The sequence below is a fragment of the Hevea brasiliensis genome, chromosome 2, assembly GCF_030052815.1.
Source record: "Hevea brasiliensis isolate MT/VB/25A 57/8 chromosome 2, ASM3005281v1, whole genome shotgun sequence".
In the NCBI taxonomy this organism is placed as follows: Eukaryota; Viridiplantae; Streptophyta; class Magnoliopsida; order Malpighiales; family Euphorbiaceae; genus Hevea; species Hevea brasiliensis.
Window position 1 is genome coordinate 20,925,439 of NC_079494.1, and position 20,849 is coordinate 20,946,287.

The window sequence follows — 20,849 nt, forward strand, 5'->3', positions numbered from 1 at the left end:
CTCGTTATTTAATGCGCTATTTCCATAAGATTAGGATTTGACAATTGATAACCTCACGTACTTTACTATGAGATTTGCAGGGAATGACTTGGAGAAAAAGGAAAGTAGGGGTGAAAATCCGAAAGGGCGCCCCTAGCAAAATATGTGAAAGAAAGCGAAAACCCCGAAGGGGCGCTTTCTGTAAAATGAGTGAGGAATGAAAACCCGAAAGGGCATCCTGAAAGAGCAAGCCTAAAAAAAAAAAAAAACTAGAGGTGAAAACCCGGAAGGGCGCTTCTAGTCAAATAGACGAAAAGAAAGTGAAAATCCGCAAGGGCACTTTTCGGGAGAAAGTCAGAAAAACTGAAGTGGGGCATTTGAAGAAATGGGGTCATAGGTCGAGTCTTGCAACTCATCCTCCATTAATCATTGACATTTGGGTTCCTATTAAGTACACTTCATCAGGGAAGAATTCCTCGTGTCGGGATTAGACTTGCTTTGTAAGTTGATTTTAATTTCCCGCAATTTAAATTTCCTGTTATCAACCTCTGGTTCCTTGATCTAATTTGATTTTAATTTCCTGCATTTAAATTTCCTGTTATCAACCTCTGGTTCCTTGATCTAAGTTGATTTTAATTTCTTGCATTTAAATTTCCTGTTATCAACCTCTGGTTCCTTGATCTAAGTTGATTTTAATTTCCTGCATTTAAATTTCCTGTTATCAACCTCTGGTTCCTTGATCTAAGTTGATTTTAATTTCCTACATTTAAATTTCCTGTTATCAACCTCTGGTTCCTTGATCTAAGTTGATTTTAATTTTCCAGCATTTAAATTTCCTGTTATCAACCTCCGGTTCCTTGATCTAAATTGATTTTAATTTCCCGCAATTTAAATTTCCTGTTATCAACCTCTGGTTCCTTGATCTAAGTTGATTTTAATTTCATGCATTTAAATTTCCTGTTATCAACCTCTGGTTCCTTGATCTAAGTTGATTTTAATTTTCCATAAATTTCCTGTTATCAACCTCTGGTTCCTTGATCTGAGTTGATTTTAATTTCATGCATTTAAATTTCCTGTTATCAACCTCTGGTTCCTTGATCTAAGTTGATTTTAATTTCATACATTTAAATTTCCTGTTATCAACCTCTGGTTCCTTGATCTATGTTGATTTTAATTTCCTGCATTTAAATTTCCTGTTATCAACCTCTGGTTCCTTGATCTAAGTTGATTTTAATTTCCTGCATTTAAATTTCCTGTTATCAACCTCTGGTTCCTTGATCTAAGTTGATTTTAATTTCATGCATTTAAATTTCCTGTTATCAACCTCTGGTTCCTTGATCTAAGTTGATTTTAATTTTCCTGCATTTAAATTTCCTGTTATCAACCTCTGGTTCCTTAATCTAAGTTGATTTTAATTTCCTGCATTTAAATTTCCTATTATCAACCTCTGGTTCCTTGATCTGAGTTGATTTTAATTTCCAGTATTTAAATTTCCTGTTATCAACCTCTGGTTACTTGATCTAAGTTGAGTTTAATTTTTTAACATTTTAATTCCCTATGACCAACCTCAAGGTTTCGACCCAAGTGGGTTTTAACCTCCGGACTTTAATTTCAAATTTCAAATTTTTAATCATCCAAAATATGGGTCTGAATCTTTACATAATTCCTACACGGGAAATTTTTTTCCCTTTGATAGAAATTATGTAAAGAGGGGCAGCTGTAGACACCATATATTTGCCGATCCCCAGAATCAATAAACTCTGAAGCTGATCCCCAACCCAGTTTTCTAATCAGCCACTCACATTTCCGATCTCTCCTTAAAAGAATCGAATAAATGCCAAGTCTTCATATCATATAGAGTCACTCACCGATCTCTCAAGCCAATTGTCAAATTTCCTAACCAGTCAAGTACATTCCCGATCTCTCTCATCAAACAAAATTGAACCGACACTATATCTTTATGTCACCGGTCTTATTGTCGATCTCTCATTTTAAGTTTAGGAATAATCAAGTTAAGATTCCAATCCAGTGTAATGATAATCTCGATCTTAAGTGGGTTCATCAAATTTCCAATTTTAATCGAGTCCCGTTTAGCGTTGGTTCCATACCGATCTCACGCTCATTGTGTTTTCCGATCTCTCACACTTAGGTTAATAATCACTTTCAGTTGCTTCGATATACTCAGACAATCAAATGTTTAAATAATTTAGAAATTTTCCGATCACAACCATTCACCGAACAAAAGAGGCATTTCATTTCATTTCAGAATTTGTACAAGTCATTCGGCTGGGGGATCACCCCCAGCCTGATCTACATTTTGTCCATCTCCTCTCTCACCCTCAGCCTCCTCCTCTCTATCCTCACCTTCATCCTCGGGAGCCAGGTTGGCCATCCAAGAGATGTCCTCCTCAGGATAACGCTTCTTGAGCTCGGCCAGGAGATCTCTGTGAGCATTCACATAAGCGCCGGCCACTCTAGTCATCGTCTCTTCTTCTTTCGCCTTGAGCTCCTCAGCAAGGTGAGCAAGTTGAGCAACTTCATCGGCCTGGAGCGCTTGCACTTCTTCAAGAGCATGATCTCGCTCAGCCAGGACATGAGCTTGCTCAGCCAGCTTGTCCTCATAGAACTTCATTCGCCCCTCAATTTGAGATATGTAGCCCTGAGGGGATGAAAGTTAAGATCGAAGGGAAGCTGCTTCATGACCCATCCTCTCGACCTCTTTACCCAGGCGATGCGCCTTCTCCCGTATGATGTGCTGGTTCACCAGGCACTCCACGTTCAGGCTCATGGATCGGGTCAAGATATCATCATGGTTATCCGGAGATAGCCTATCCCGATCTTCTCGAAGACAGATAGAGGACGCCAAGACCTTGGCAAAACCAGGGTTCTCTCGAACCGTACGATTCTTCTCCAGTGAGTGGACTAAGACTTGGGCACCGCGGGAGAGGGTTCTCACATTAGGTTGAGAAGGACCCTCTTCTGCGCTCGGAGCAACTGGAGGAGGTGGAGCCGGCTCTTCCCTGCGAGGAGGGGATCGAACCACTTCTACGACCACCAGTCCCGAAGGTTGAGATGAGCCTTCTTGTATTTCCCTGGGCTCATGCCTGGGTGTCTGCATTTCCTCAGCTCGCTTCATCTCCCGCACCTTCCAGGAGATCTCCCTCTTTCGCTTTCGGCTCTCCTTGGAGGCTTTGTCGCTTGCCATACCTGCAGAAAGAAGAGGTCAGTAAGATTGCTAAGGTCCTGATATCTGAGATGTAGAAAATACCGATGCCGAGGTCAGAGAGCCAAAGTTCGCGATCTTTGCCCGTGATCAACTCCATTGTCCAGTGAAGCAGTTCGACAGTCACTGCATCTAAGCAAGAAAACTTCTCTCTGGACCCCTGCTCCTTCAACTCCATGACCATTGCGCCCTCTTCCCTATTTAGGGCAATGTGCTTCGTGAGCAAGGGGCCTTGGTGCAGCCAGCTACGAGGAAAACCCACGAAGCCGTTCGAAATTTTGCTCCTTAGAATGAAGAATCGGTTCTTCCAATTCTTTAGGGAGGAGGGCAGATCGGTGAAAAGCCCACAGTGTGGTTTCGCTTGGAAGAACCAATACTCATCGTCCTTTCGACGAGTTAGCCGGTGCAGTTCAGCGAACACTTTAGCTGTAGGTCGGAGCCCCTTAGCTCGACATAGTCCTCGGAAGGCTACTACGATCCGCCACGAGTTCGGGTGAACTTGGGCGATGCACACTTGGTGATATTTCAAAACTTCCTTAAAAAAGTTGTCCAGAGGAAACCGTAGACCGGCCTTTAATTGTTCCTCATATACCATGATTATGTCATTCTCTTCGAAGAAGTGATCGGCACGAAGATCACCGTGACACCGGATGAGCTCGTACGAATCAGGCTCGATATTGTACTCCTGGCTGAATGACTGCAGGCCGGTTTCTTGTAAGACCGATGGCAGCTCGTCCATGGGAAGATTCTCTCTCCCTGAAGAATGTGTTCGCCTTGAAGATCCTACTTGGCCTCGGGCGGGAACAGACGATGGAGGAGGTTCAGGTCGCCCGATCGGTCCTACTACCTCTACTTCATCTGACGACCACGAGAACTGAATAGAAGGGGGGCTCATCACTCTCTGACCTTCGGCACCGCTCATTTTCAAAGGAAATAAAGAATTTAAACTAAAAGAAAGATCAAAGCCCTTACCGGAGTCTGATCGGTGTCGGAAGAATTTGAGAAAACGAGAGAATTTTGAAGTTGTTTGCAAGAGACTGAAAATGACATAAGAGAGTAACTGGCTAACCCCACCCCTATTTACACTCGTCCGAGCATTTAATGCTCGCAAGGTTCCAGGTAATGCATCGGATAGCGAGACTCGCTAACTGTTCCGACACGTCTCGCGAATATTCTCAACATTCCATAAAGAGATCAGTTAATTATAGAGCGGCAAATTAAGGTATTTTGAAGTACGGATCGGATAAGTGTCATTCAAATGAAGAATTAGATCGGATAATCACATCAGAGATCGAAAAATAATCAATGTAATAATAATAAAATGATAGTGGTCAAAATGAAATTTTATTTCCGAAAAGGTCAGATTACATCATTTGGGCGATCTTTAGAGATCGGGATTACACAAAAGTTGAATTACATCATTTGGGCGATCTCTAGAGATCGGATTACATTAAAAGGCAAGTTATATTATTTGGCCGATCTCTGGAGACCGGCATCATTTCCTATCTAGTGAAGGCCCATGTCAAAGCCTAGTCTCGTGGCTGAGTCAAAAGATGTGTCTAATTAGGAGACCGGCCGTTGGATAGATGTACAGCTTAGATGGGGTGACTATGACTCTCATGAGGTTGTAGAGTCATTTCTATTGTCATCAACCAGAACCGAGCTGTAGTTGGGATGCCCAATATGGTGAGGAGCCAAATGAACATCAGTGGGCAATCACCGAGGTTGAAGGGAATATTAGCAGTCTTCTCGCTCGAAATCAGTTCGCCTTTGAATCGGTCGAATGATTCGAGATCGGCAAGATCGAGGTCCACAATTCAGATCGGTTAATTAGTCCAGTTCTCTCACCATCATCAGATGAGGTCATTACGATTCTTCGATCACCGGGATCATAAATTTTTAGTCGGGGAATAAAAAGGTCCATCTGGAAAAGATCAAAAACCACAATCATGGCCGGAACAACTGCCGGAACAACTAGAGCAGGAAAGTAAGGAGGAAAAGAGGAAAATCGATTGGAGAAAATTTTTTTGGTCAGGGGTATATATAGGGGGAGATCAAGCATTTATTGCTAAGTAGAAAACGAAGTGGACATTTTGGGAATCGAGAGAAATTAATGCTTTGACCAGACCGGACCCGATTAAGGGGAGGACCAGAACGATACAGATTGGAAGAAGGGAGGTCAGTATAAAAGATCGGAGAAGGATCATGTTAAGAAGATTGGAAAGAAAGAGAGAGCAGAAATCAAAGAGAATAAGACGCCTACCGCTGTCGTCATAATCAGAACCGAGGTAGTTAAAGCGTTGCAGGAGAAATCTCAACCGCACGCCCCAGAATCGCCCGCATTTCTGACATGCGTACGTCAGGACAGCGCTGTGCATCCTAATCTCCACCGTTGATCTTACTTGTAAGGACGAGCTCGGAGCCCTTGGATCGAAGAAGAAAATGACAAGATCAGCGCCTTTCACTCCCAACCCTCGGATCGCCCCAGACAAGAGAATTTAGGACCGTCAGATTAGAAGAAGAAAATGACAAATATTCTGAAGGGGATCTCAGCCGTCCGTTCTGATCCTCTTTAATTCCTGAGCCTCATATCATGTCCTTCGAAATCCTGACCCTCCATCTCCCTCAAAATAGATCTTGACCCTTCATGGGGAGCACCCGGTTCCTATAAATACCTGTATGAAAATTGTTCAAGGGACGGATAAAAAAAAAAAGGAAAGGAGGTAGTCACTATAGCGGAAGAACTCTGAAATTTAATTCAGATCGTTACTCTGCTTTCATAAGAAGAACTTTTGAAACCAGTTTTCTGAAGTGTTTTCTTAAAAAGATTTTGAACACTGAAACTCTCCATTTTCAGCTCGTTCATTATCCCGTAACGCTCACCTTTTCAGTTCCTTGTTATCTTTATTTCTACTTCCATCGTCCATGCTCAATCTCATTTAAACTCGGGTACAATTCTGACTCGATTGCATTCTAGCGAAGTACTCTTTGTTTCAAGGCGAACCTTAGTCTTCTGGATATCAACCTGCGATCTTATTACGTTTTGTGATTCTGTAATTAGTTCAATAGATTCGACTCCCTACAGGTCAGTGTTCATATTGCCATCTTATTTAGTTCCAGTTTTACGTACTTCCTTTGTCCTTTTATGCATGTTATTTTCTTTAAGTTCAGAGCACGCTAAAAAATACAAAGAAAGGTTGCGTTCTAGTTTATTTCTTTGTCAGCCAATCCATACTTTTCTCTATTATTTCTGAACGCAAGTCATCTCGTCCCGAGTAATGTATAAGTGGTTGGATAAAATGTAGGTAACGGCAATTTAAGAGTCCCTTCGAAATAATGAAAGGTCTAAATAATAAGCCAGGAAAATGGTGAAGCCGAGTCACTAGAATAACTCAATAGATTATTGGGCAAGACGTCATAAGACAGAGTGAAACCAAATTTTGGATAACTAGATGGAATAGATCAGGTATCGAAAATTGCTGGTGAGGTGACCACATAGGAGATCGGTAAAATTTAGTCTGGCATCCTTTGTCTGGTCACAAGGTACCAACCAGTTAGAAGAAGCCTCATTCCGACCCTTAGCATCTTTGAATGCCGAAACTCTTAGTTTCAGGTTCTTATGATGCGTAGCTATAATTAAACCTTGAGAGATCGGAAAAGTCCTTATCCGGTCCCCATTTAAATATTTAATAGAGGTCGGAGGAGAGTTCTTATCTGATCCTCGCCCAGAATTTTAATAAATATATTTAGTAGAGGTCGGAAGAGAGTTCTTATCCGATCCTCAAACTTAAAATTTTAATATTTAATAGAGATCGGAAGAGAGTTCTTATCCGATCCTCAAACTTAAAATTTTAATATTTATAAGGAGGTCGGAGGAGAGTTCTTATCCGATCCTCAAGCCAAAATTTTAATATTTACAAGAGATCGGAGGAGAGTTCTTATCCGATTCTCACTTAAAAACTTTAACACATATTTAAAAGAGGTCGGAGGAGAGTTCTTATCCGATTCTCAACCCAAAATTTTTAATAAATATTTATAGGAGATCGGAGGAGAGTTCTTATCCGACTTCCAAGTCAAATTTTAACAAATACGTAAGATGATCCTCCTGAAATAAAATTAATATGCAACAGCAACTCACTAAGGTTGTCTCATTTACTTATGTATCTGGGTAATCCGGATTAGTGAAAAATCAAACATTCCTTTCGGTCAAAAGGATTAACATTTTCATTCAAGGCCTCCTAACTATGAAGAACGTGAAGTTAAATCTGCTTACCCCCGTTGAGGGACGAGGTGGGGTGCCTAACACCTTCCCCACCCGTTCATGGACCCCGAACCTAGAATCTATGTTTTTGAAGTGGTTTCATTTTAACTTGCTTTCACAAATGGTTTTCTTTAATTTCCCTCAAAATTAAAGTGGCGACTCCTCAATTTTCCACTTCGGTGAGTGTTCGTCTAGGCGATCGCAAAACCCCTTGCGACAATGATAGGCACTTATAAATGATAAGTAGGCCGAACCAGTGACACTTATGACAAGCACATGGAGTTTACTCTTGCCAATGTTTTGTCATAAATCATATCAGTGCATATAATCTTTAGACCTGAGATAGCACAGTTATCTTGTATATAGGTAGTTTGAGTTTGATACTGCTTTCATACTTGTACTATGTATGGGTATATGGGCATGTGTTGGCTCCTACTAGTTATATATGGAGGTAGGTGTTGATCAAGATGGAATCTATTCCTCTAAGTAAATAGAGATAAAATCCTATGTTCATTTAATTGTTCTTGATGTTTCAAGTTCCTGGCCAGGACAGATAGATTTATTCAGAAAAGATTTTCTGATGAGAAAATCTTTTAATCAAGAACTAGAATTAAATGAGAACATAATATTCATAGCAAATGGAGTTTGACATAAACCATAACTCCAGCTTGAGTTGGGATTTTGTAATAGAGAGATTCTAGTGTATGGCAACATATGATTATAGGTTCTTTTAAGGTAAACCTTATTACTAATTGGGTGGCCATGGCATGCTATGCTAGGTGTTAACCATGGTCTATGAGGTTCATAAAATGATTTAGAGAAATCATTTATGGTAAGAAAGAGTTCTGATGATATTAAGAGTTGATATTATGTCTCATTGCCAATTAGTGATGAGCCTAGTATGTCACACACATACACAAGTTATCACCTATTTAAATATGATTTAATTAATTAATTAAAGAGTTTAATTGATTAATTAAATAGGTTTGGTTTGTAATTAAATTGCAAAGTCCCTAGCATGACTTGAAACCAAATCTAGATTATTAGATGTGTAGTATAAATTAAATTTATATTTAAAGTGTTTGAATATGAATTTAATTAATGAGAAATTAATTAATAGAGATTAATTAACTAATTTATATTTGATATAAATTAATTAGAAGAAGAAAAATAATTATTTTGGGTTAAGAACTCAAAATTAAGACGCAGGGGCATTTTGGTCATTTCACAGTGTGACACATGGCACCATGAGATGGTGACACATGGGATTACACATAAGCTTGTCAAATGTTTTTTAATCATGTAAGATGATTAAAATCAAGATTAAATATAGGTTTGACACTTGGCACAATGTGATTGGGTCACTTAAACCTAGAGCTAATCGAAGGGTGATATGTGGCAAGGGTTTAATGTGTTAACCTAGCTATTTAAGTGTTGTTATGAAAAAGAAAAGCAACTAGCAGCCACCCCTCTCCTTTGTCACGCCACTTTGAGGCTTTTTATCTATTCTTCTTCATCTCTCATCAATTCAAAGAGATTAGCCATCAATCTCTTGAATTAAGAACACTAGAAATTGTTTCTAGTGTCCTGTTTACATCTCTAATCTCTTAAAAGGTAGAACTTGAATTTCTAATTAATAGAAAAGGCTTTAGAAGCTGTTCAAGGGCTGCCATAGGTGTTCTTGGTGTGGACAAGCTAGAGGGACAACATCTGGTGTCCAAAAGACGAATCTCAAAGGCGCAGACATGCTGCAGTGCATCAAGAGGTTAGTGTAATCGTTCTTGATTTAATCTAGGGTTCTAAAATTAATCTGATTAATTTTAAAATCTTAAATGGCAAATACAGATCCAAAAATATATTAAAAGAGTTTTAATATGTTGTTTATCATTGAAATCAAATAGATAAAAATAAATCTTGTATGATGCATGTGACCCTAGGTGAAAATTTTTGAATTCAATGGTATAAACTTGTGTTTTTCACGCTTCCGTTCCTTTATTCTTTACACTGGTCTAGGCTCAGGGAGGTTCTTTATAATGTAATGATATTTCTTGAGTTATTCATAAAGCCTTTCTTCTTGTCTGGCGGGGTTGAATATCCTCAGGGCATACTCGGATTCAGGTAAGAGTTCTTGTTTCCCTTGTGCTATCATTCTCTCCAGCTGGTCAACATTTTCTTTTAGCTGTTGATAGAGAGCGACTTGTCTTTCTTTTTCCTTCCTTTCTTTAGCACATTTTCTTAGGATATCATTGATAAGCTGTGCTTGCTCCTTCTGTTCAAGCTTTTTCTTTTTGCTTTCTTATTTATACTCCTCTATGAGTATCTCCTGGTATTTCATTTCTTCCTGAAGCTTGCCATACTGTACTTCTGCTTCTTTCATTGCAGCTTGGAGAGAGCTCTTTTCCCTTTCCCATCGTGTTTCTTGCTCTTCAAACCCTACCTTTTCGGTCCTTGCCTCTTCCCTAAGCCTTCTTACTTTTCTTTTGAGGATCTGTTGTTGGTCCTCTAACTGTTTTATTCGTTCTTGTAATTACGAGATTTCGACATTCGCCTTTTGTAGAGAGTCGGCTAAGCGAGCACTAGCTTCCTCTGAAAGAATGTTTTGATAGGGGTTGCTGCCTTCGAATTTGGTTAGATCAGCAGTTAGGTGTCCTTGTTCCCTGCCAGCCCTCAATTTAAGGTAATCGCTCATGGCACTCGGGCCTTTAGGTGACCTTTCCATCATAGTGATGTTTTTCCAGGATCTACGAGCTATTTTCAATCCTTCCTCATCATTGAGCTCATGGTAGAAATGACCTCGGTGGTGTTCTTCAATGTTGATTCTGAACTGGGTTGAGCCGAACTGTCTCATTACTAATGCCGGAGTGTAACTTGTGTATCCAGTCACTTCGATTAGGGATACTGATTGATTACCCCCCGTGCTGACCAAAATGGGTTGACCCGACGTCCACAATTTCCTCCAACAGTAGTCATGACTGTTGAGGCTCAGAATCCATTCTTGCCAGTGCAACTCATCCTTTGGGCTGATTACTAATCTGGTCATCTTCTCGATAAGAGGCTGATCAAGATACCATGTTAACCCCTTCGTTTCCATAGGAGACATATGACTGATGATCCAGAGGTGCAACAATTGAGAACAGCACTTAATGGATCCCTTGCCTTGTTGTCTGCAGTAAGTAAGGGTTAATAAAGTCTCGGCAAGAATTGCCGGTACTGGATTGACCTTCTGTTTTTCAACTACCCATAATATCTCCACAACGTTGCAGGTTATGATTCCCGAAGGTCCAAGGAACAAGATCAGGCCATAGATCCCTAAGGCGAGCGCCAATGAAGCTTGATCCCACTGTTCATCTTGGATGTATTGATCTAACCACTTCTTGAGATAAGTCTAATACCATCCATGCATGTTCCCTTTGACAGTTTCTCTCGCCTTTGCTTCTTTCGGGGGAATCCCCATCATATGTGTGAACCGTTTCCAGGTTTGCCTATGCTCAAGGTGTAGGTAGATCCGATTCTGCGCTGCATAAGGAATTTCTAGCAATGCCTAATATTCTTCCATAGTGGGAGCAGTATCGATATCATTGAAAGAGAACACCCCATACTTAGGATTCCAAACTAACAGCATGGCCTTTAATGCCGGGACTTGGACTTTGACTCGTATCAAGGTTGCAATCCTCCCATATTTCTCCTCAAATCGTGCCTTGACCTGATCGGGAAATGATCTCCAACCATTAGATAGACCCTCGAGACTGTTCATTCTGACCTCAACTTTGCTCAGGTCCAATGGAGGTAATAAGCTAGTATGTCCCCCGGTGACATCACTTTGTGGGGGCACTGAACTATGAGGCAGTTCAGGCCATGGTTTAGCATTCTGTTCTGGTCTAAGAACTTCTTTTGCCGACTGACTCGAGGATGCCATGTTAAAAATGATGCTTATCCTTTTACAGACCTTAATTTGGTAATGCCTGCGGGAAAAACTTGTTAGCAGGGTAAATTCAGGTAATTTTGAATTATACTGTTGGTAGAGTGACACCTACACATTTATCAAAGTAGGAAAGTGTGTAAGTTTTCTTAACAGTATGATTCAAGATTACCCTAAAAAATAAGAACAAAATAAAACATAAGCAGAATAGGGTAAGAGTAAGTATGCCCCTTTTGTCCTAAAATAGGGAGAGTCCTGGTACCGGATAGGTGCTACCTAATTGGATAGTTCTATCTTATAAGGTAGCTTGCTATGGCTTCCAGCTATTGTGGTAGTTTAGCTCAAGGTCTAATTTTCTAAAAGCCACAGGTTTCCAAATTGCCCCTATTGTAAACAGTAGAGCCCCATTCTATCACCACGATACTAACGGGAGAATTCCACGGGTATCACAGTGAATAAAACGAGTTTTAATTTGAGCAAAAGCCTTCATGGATACTAACGGGGTAAAACCCATGGGTATCGCTACATGACTTCCTCCTATTTCTTAAAAGGGTAAGAAAGCCCGGATATAGGGCTGGAGTGTGTGAGGACATCGTGTGAGTGTTCAATGTGTGAAGGGACACCTTTACCTCTTCCCAGTATGGGGAGCTTTTTCTTTTTTGCTTTTAGATGAAGAGTGTTGTAGGGATAAGACAAGCAAAACAGTTAGCAGAAATAACAATGATTAACATAAGGAATTTTGCAAACTAAGCCCACCTAACTATTGTTGGATCGTAAAATTAAATCTGCTTTTGGACCTCTTGACCGGGGTTGAAGGAAAAATACAGTGTCCCCAGTGGAGTCGCAAAACTGTCGCAAGGGGTTTTGCGGTCGCCTGGATGAACACTCACCGAAGTGGGAAAGAGTGAGGAGTCGCCACTTTAATTTTGAGGGAAATTAAAGAAAACCATTTGTGAAAATAAATTAAAATTAAACCACCTCAAAAGCAGAGATTCTAGGTTCGGGGTCCGTAAACGGGTGGGGAAGGTGTTAGGCACCCCACCTCGTCCCTCAATGAGGGTGAGCAGATTTAACCTTACGCTCTTTATAAATTAAAATCGATAGTTAGGGGGGTTTGAATGGAGATGTTAATCCTTTTGATAAAAGGGAATAATTGATTTTTCACTGATTCGGGTTACCCAGATACACAAATAAATGAGACGACCCTTAGTGAGTTGATGTCACGTGGCGATTTTCATTTATGGGATTACTTTGCGTATTTGTTAAAATTTGATTTGAGAATCGGATAAGGACTCTCCTCCGATCTCTTTTAAATATTTATTAAAATTTGACCTGAGAATCGGATAAGAATTCTCCTCCGATCTCTGCATTTTGATTCGAGAATCGGATAAGGACTCTCCTCCGATCTCTTTATATTTGATTAGGTTTGGGATTGAGAATCGGATAAGAACTCTCCTCCGATCTCTTTTAAATATTTATTAAAATTTTTGATTGAGAATCGGATAAGAACTCTCCTCCGATCTCTTTTAGATATTTGATTACAATTGGGGTTGAGAATCGGATAAGAACTCTCCTCCGATCTCTTTTAAATATGTATTAAAAATTTTGATTGAGAATCGGATAAGAACTCTCCTCCGATCTCTTTTAGATGTTTATTAAAATTTTTATTAAAGATCGGATAAGAACTCTCCTCCGATCTCCTTTAGATGTTTATTAAAATTTTAATTGAAGATCGGATAAGAACTCTCCTCCGATCTCCTATTTGGTTCGGATGAGGATTAGGTAAGAACTCTCCTCCCCGACCTCTTGAGATTTAATTACGATCGTATCACGCAAGGACCTTAGGCTAAGGGTTCTGGCATCCGAAGACATTGGAAACCTGGATTAGGCCTTTTTTACTCATTGGTACCTTGTGACTAGATAGGGGATACCAGACTGAATTTTTACCGATCTCCTATATGATCGCCTTACCAGTACCTTTCGCTAGGCAACATTTGCTCTATTTCATTTGCTAGTCTGACATTAAATTTTACTCTGACCCCCCACCTTACCCAGTCATCTTCTTGAGCTAGTCTAGTGGCTCGTCTTCATAATTTCCTCTGATTTATTACCTAAACTTTTATTTAAAAAAAAAAAAAAAACTCTTGTGTTAAGATACAGCTACCAACATTTTATCAAACTACCTATATGTTACCCATAACCAGAACACCTACATTGGGAGATAAATAAAGACCAAGAACAAATAAATAACATGAAATGCTATATAAAAAAAATAAACTCAAGAGAATAACCACCTACGTGGGACCTTCTGAAGGAACGGAAGCGTGAAAAACACAAGTTTATACCATTGAATTCAAAAATTTTCACCCAGGGTCACATGCATCATGCAAGATTTATTTTTATCTATTTGATTTCAATGATAAACAACATATTAAAACTCTTTTAATATGTTTTTGGATCTGTATTTGCCATTTAAGATTTTAAAATTAATCAGATTAATTTTAGAACCCTAGATTAAATCAAGAACGATTACACTAACCTCTTGATGTGCCGCAACAGATCTGCGCCTTTGAGATTCGTCTTCAGGACACCAGATGTTGTCCCTCTAGCTTGTCCACACCAAGAACACCTATGGCAGCCCTTGAACAGCTTCTAAAGCCTTTTCTATTAATTAGAAAAGTAAGTTCTGCCTTTTAAGAGATTAGAGATGTAAACATGACACTAGAAACAATTTCTAGTGTTCTTAATTCAAGAGATTGATGGCAAATCTCTTTGAATTGATAAGAGATGAAGAGAAATAGCTGGAGAGGCTCAAAGTGGCGTGACAAATGAGAGGAGAGGCTGTTGGTTATTTTTTCTTTTCATAACCACACTTAAATAGCTAGGTTAACACATTAAACCCTTGCCACATGTCACCCTTTGATTAGCTCTAGGTTTAAGTGACCCAATCAAATTGTGCCAAGTGTCAAACCTATATTTAATCTTGATTTTAATCATCTTACATGATTAAAAAACATTTGGAAAGCTTATGTGTTATGCCATGTGTCACCATCTCATGATGCCACGTGTCACACTGCAAAATGACTAAAATGCCCCTGTGTCTTAATTTTGAGTTCTCAACCCAAAATAATTATTTTTCTTCTTCTAATTAATTTATATCAAATATAAATTAATTAATTAATCTCTATTAATTAATTTCTCATTAATTAAATTCATATTTAAACACTTTAAATATAAATTTAACTTATATTATACATCCAATAATCTAGATTTGGTTTCAAGTCATGCTAGGTACTTTGCAATCTAATTGCAAACCAAACCTATTTAATTAATCAATTAAACTCTTTAATTAATTAATTAAATCATATTTAATTAGGTGATAACTTGTGTATGTGTGTGACTTACTAGGCTCATCACTAATTGGCAATGAGAAATGATATCAACTCTTAATATCATCAGAACTCTTTCTTACCATAAATGATTTCTCTAAATCATTTTATGAACCTCAGACCATGGTTAACACCTAGCATAGCATGCCATGGCCACCCAATTAGTAATAAGGTTTACCTTAAATGAACTTATAATCATATGTTACCATGCACTAGAATCTCTCTGTTACAAAATCCCAACTCAAGCTGGAGTCATGGTTTATGTCAAACTCCATTTGTTATGAATAATATGTTCTCTTTTAATTCCAGTTCTTGATTAAAAAGATTTTCTCATCAGAAACTTTTTTCTGAATAAATCTATCTGTCTTGGCCAGGAACTTGAAACATCAAGAATAATTAAATGAACATAGGATTTTATCTCTATTTACTTAGAGGAACAGATTCCATCTTGATCAACACCTACCTCTATATATAACTAGTAGGAGCCAACACATGCCCATATACCCATACATAGTACAAGTATGAAAGCAGTATCAAACTCAAACTACCTATATACAAGATAACTGTGCTATCTCAGGTCTAAAGATTATATGCACTGATATAATTTATGACAAAACATTGACAAGAGTAAACTCCATGTGCTTGTCATAAGCGTCACTGGTTCGGCCTACTTATCATTTATAAGTGCCTATTATGTTTGTTATATGGCATGAGACTCACCATTCTATCTTATTTATATCTCATATAAATAACTTGGGAACAAACATGAATACAATCTTTCTGGATAAGTCATGTCCTTATTATGAAGTATCCTCGATTGTGAACCTATTTATGATACTTCGTGCTAGAAATATTGTCACTCATATTCTTAACAACTTAAGAATAATATTTCTAACAAAATATCAATGGACCTTTTCTATTACACATAAATATATTATGTAAACGAAAAAGTGGAAATGCCTTTATTAATAAAAATATGTACAAGATACATACTAAATGATATGCTCTAGGGCATACTACTAACAATCTCTCACTAGCACTAGAGCCATTCATTACAATATCTTAGACCTATCTTCTCAAGATGTCGGTCTAATCGAGAGGCGTGACATAGGCTTAGTGAATGGATCAACTGGATTTTTAGTGATGCTATTTTACGCATGGCTACATCGCCTCGCCCAACTATTTCTCCGATAATGTGGTAGCGCCTTTCTATGTGTTTGGATTTACGGTGAGACCTTGGTTCCTTAGCTTGTATGATCGCTCCATTATTGTCACGATGTAGTGGAACTGCGACTCAATGGAAGGAACTACTGTAAGTTACATCACGAACTTCTTTATCCAAACGACTTCCTTTGCGAGATTCGATGCGAGAATATACTCGACCTCTGTAGTGGAATCTGCAATCGTGCTCTGCTTGGAACTCTTCCAACCGATCGCACCTCCATTACAAATGAACACATATCCAGAGGTAGACTTTCTATCATCGATATCGATTGGAAATCGAATCGTATAACCATCCAATTGCAAGTCTCCACCTCCATAAATCAAGAATAAATCCTTAGTTCTTCTCAAGTACTTAAGGATATTCTTGATGACTATCGATGTTCCAAACCTGGATTGGATTGATACCGCTAGTCAAACTAACGAGATATGCGATATCCGCCTAGTACACAACATTGCATACATTAAACTTCCAATAGCCGAAGCATATGGAATCCTGGCCATCTTATCTCTTTCTTCAGGTGTCTTTGGAGACATCTCTTTAGAAAGATGGATACCATGTCTCACTGGTAACAATCAAGCATGTTAAACCTCTTTAACACCTTTTCCAAGTATGGACTTTGGGATAAACTAATTATTCTTTTCGCTCTATCTCTATAGATGCGAATCCCAAGAATATAGGTTGCCTCCCCTAAGTCTTTCATGGAGAATGTATTTGACAACCATACCTTTATAGTCGTCAACATACCTGTATCATTACCCATCAACAGTATGTCATCCACATATAAAACAAGGAAAGTGATAGCACTGTCACTAACCTTCTTATATACACATGGCTCATCCTCATTTTTGATAAAACCAAAGGATTTAATGGCTTCATCAAAACGGATGTTCCAACTCCTCGAAACTTGTTTCAACCCATAAATGGATCGCTTTAGCTTGCATACCTTGGAACCATCTTGGGATTCAAATCCCCTAGGTTGTTCCATGAAAATGTTTTCTTCAATGTATCCATTGAGAAAAGCTATTTTGACATTCATCTGCCAAATCTCATAATCATAGTATGCAGCTATTGCTAGTAAAATCCTAATTGATTTAAGCATGGCAACAGGCGAGAAAGTCTCCTCATAGTCGATTCCTTGCCTTTGGCGAAACCCTTTCGCTACTAGCCTTGCCTTATAGATCTCTACCTTTCCATCAGAACCAATTTTCTTCTTGAAAACCCATTTGTTCCCTATAGGTATAATACCTTCAGGTGGGTCAACAAGATCCCAAACTTGATTCTTATACATGGAATCAATCTCGGATTTCATAGCATCAATCCATTTTGAAGAGTCTATATCTGATATAGCTTCTTCATAGGTAAGTGGATCATCTCCATGATCTACTTCTTCATGAGTAGACAACTCTTGTTCTTCTTCATGAAGAAAACCATATCTCACTGGTGGGTGAGATACCCTGGTTGTTCTACGAGGAACAGTTATAGATGTTTCATCAAAAGGTATAGGTTGACTAGATGGATCTAGATCCATCTGATCTGTTGGTTGGTTAGAATTCTCCAATTCTAACTCTATTTGCCTTCCTTTGCCTCCTTCTTGAACAAACTGTTGTTCAAGAAATGTGGCATCTCTACTTATCACAACCTTTTGTGAAGCAGGCAAATAAAATAATATCCAAAACTATCTTTTGGATATCCAACAAATCGACCTTTTTCTGATCTAGTCTCCAATTTATCAGTGTTCAGCTTTTTGATATAAGCTGGACAGCCCCAAATCTTAACATTCTTAAGACTTGGTTTTCTTCCATGCCATATCTCATAAGGTGTGGAAGAAACTGATTTTGATGGAATCCTATTCAGAATATACAAAGCTGATTCTAATGCAAATCCCCAAAAGAAGATTGGCATATCAGTATAGCTCATCATACTACGTACCATATTCAATAGGGTACGATTTCTCTTTTTAGATACACCATTCAGCTGTGGCGTTCCTGGAGGAGTCAGCTGAGAAACAATGCCATGCTCTCTCAAGTATTCATCAAATTCAGTACTCAAATATTCACCTCCATGATCTGATCGAAGAACTTTAATATTCTTTCCTGTTTGATTTTCTACTTCAGATTTAAATTCTTTGAACTTTTCAAAAGATTCATTTTTGTATTTCAACAAATACAAATACCCAAACCTTGATTTATCATCAGTAAAGGTAATAAAATAATGAAAACCCCCTCTAGCCATTTCTTTAAATGGACCACATACATCACTATGTATTAGCTCCAAAATATTTTCAGCTCTTAGCCCTTGTCCAACAAAGGGTGATCTAGTCATTTTGCCCTAAAGGCAAGATTCACAAGTTGGACTAGGCTCAGAGCCCAATGAGGATAGAATCCCCATTTTCTCCAATTTTGCAATCCTATCTTTTGCAACATGACCTAACCTTAAGTGCCAAGTATATTTTGAACTTGAGCTGGTTTTCACCATGGCATTGCATTCTTTTAGATCACTTGCATTCAATTTGTGTTTGTCATTATTATCCAAATAATAAAGACCATCATTCATATAACCCGAACCAACATATTTATTTCCAAAATAAATATTGCAAACATCATCAGTGAACTGAAATTCATAGCCATTTCTAGTAAAACTAGATATATAAATGATGTTCTTAAAAGCATCAGGTACATATAAAATATTATCCAAACACAAAACATGTCCAAACATGTAAAAAGATTTAGATCCTATGGCTAAAGCTTCAACAGTTGAGCCATTGCCAATCCGGACTCTAATATCTTGAGAACGCATGGTACTCTTGTTTGCTAGTTCCTGCATATCATTAGAAATGTGAGAACTGGCACCAGTATCTAAAACCCAAGCTGTAGATGAACTATAAGTATCATCAGAATCTAAATAACAAGATATGGACATACCTTCTGAAGGTGTATCCTTCTTGTCCTTCAGAGAAGCAAGATACTCTGGGTAGTTCCTTTTCCAGTGCCCATCCTTTTGGCAGTGGAAACACTTTCCTTTGCCTCCATCAGCTTTAGTCTTCCTTTTCTGTTTAGCTATTTTCTTGGAAGGACCAGGAATCTGAGGTTTCTTTTTCTTATTGCCCTTCTTCTTGTTGGACTTTCCAGCAGAAGAAGATGCAACCAAAGCTACCTCTTTTCCTTTATTGCCTGGCATATTCTTTTGGGCAATAACCAGCTTGTTGAGTAATTCAACTAAGGTGCATTCTTGTTTAGTCATATGGAAATTTGTCACAAAATTCCCAAAAGACTCAGGAATGGACTGAAGGATCAAATCCGTTTGTAGTTGGAAATCCATGTTGAAGTCAAGATGTTCCAACTGCTCAATCAGCCGAATCATCTTGTGGACATGATCCCCAACATTCTGTCCCTCAGACATCCTCATACGGAATAGCTGTCTAGATATCTCATACCTAGCATTCTCTTTGTGCTCACCATACAACTCTTGTAGGTGAAGGAGGATCTCACTAGCACTCTGCATGTTCTCATGTTGCTTCTGTAACTCATTACTCATGGAAGCAAGCATGTAACACTTAGCTCTCATATCATGCTCCTTCCACTTGTCCAAAGTTTCATGTTCCTCTTGTGTGGCCTCTGGAGGTAAGGGACCAGGAATATTTGAATCTAGAACATATCCTATATGTTCAAGGTTCAGGACAAGTTTCAAATTTCTTAGCCAATCAGACAGATTAGGTCTTGTCAACCTATTGTGATCAAGTATGCTTGCAAGGATATTGGATGGTGGTGGTTGTTTTGTGCTCATTTTTATCAGAAAATTAACTGCAGAAAATAACTAGATTAATTAGTAAATGTATCATGTAATTAACCAAAATGATTATGATCTTTTAATCAAATTGGTCCTCCCACTAACTTAGCGAATCCTACACTTCCAAAGTAGAAAACGGAAATCCTAGTTGGATGGATTTCTAATGGGTGATTGAATTCTTATAATTCTATTGATCATCCTCAGGTACATCCATTATTGGAATTACAATAAACTATAAGTGAGCAACTCCTTGCCCATCACATCTCATGTGAGGTTCAATCCTTTACCTAGCCCCTAATGCTCAAAATCTCAGGTACATCCATTATTGACTTATCTTGCATTAGTTAAGTTGATCCCATTGAGCCAGTAATTATGCAAATAATTTTAATGTCCTCAGGTACATCTAATATTGGCCACTAAACCATTTACATATTTACAAAATCTCATGCTTAACAATTATTCTTAAGAAAATCTCTTAAATTAATTGCATCCTATGCAACTATTTAAAATTTCTTAAAATAATTGCCCCAATGGAGGGCCTATGTTATAATTACTTTAATTATAGCATTTCTAACTTAATCATTTGTTTGGAAGATTTTATAGTCATCCTAATTACTATTAAGGTCTCACTTTGCACATTATCCATTTAGCATGCATATATCATATAATTGCATACATTCCCATACATCTCATGCATTCATGGATAAGCAGTAAATATGGTATGATCATGGACTTTCTAAGGGATTCAATTCTGAGCCACCAAGAATTGAATCAGGGCATTCCTAGGTGCATTTCATTCATTCATTTTACAAGAGTTGCTGAAGGAGTACATAATCAACACTTGATCTTGAATTCCTCCCACTGGTCCCACCAATGCTCTTGACCTCCTTGAACTTCTTGCAATCCAATATTACATAGTAATCCTTGGCATACCAAGGCGAATTTACAAGAACTTAAATAAATGAAATTACAACCCAAAAAAATATTACAAACTTAATAATACATGCCCAAAATAAATTAAAATAAATTAATTAATTTACAATCCCAAAGAAACATAAAAGAAATAA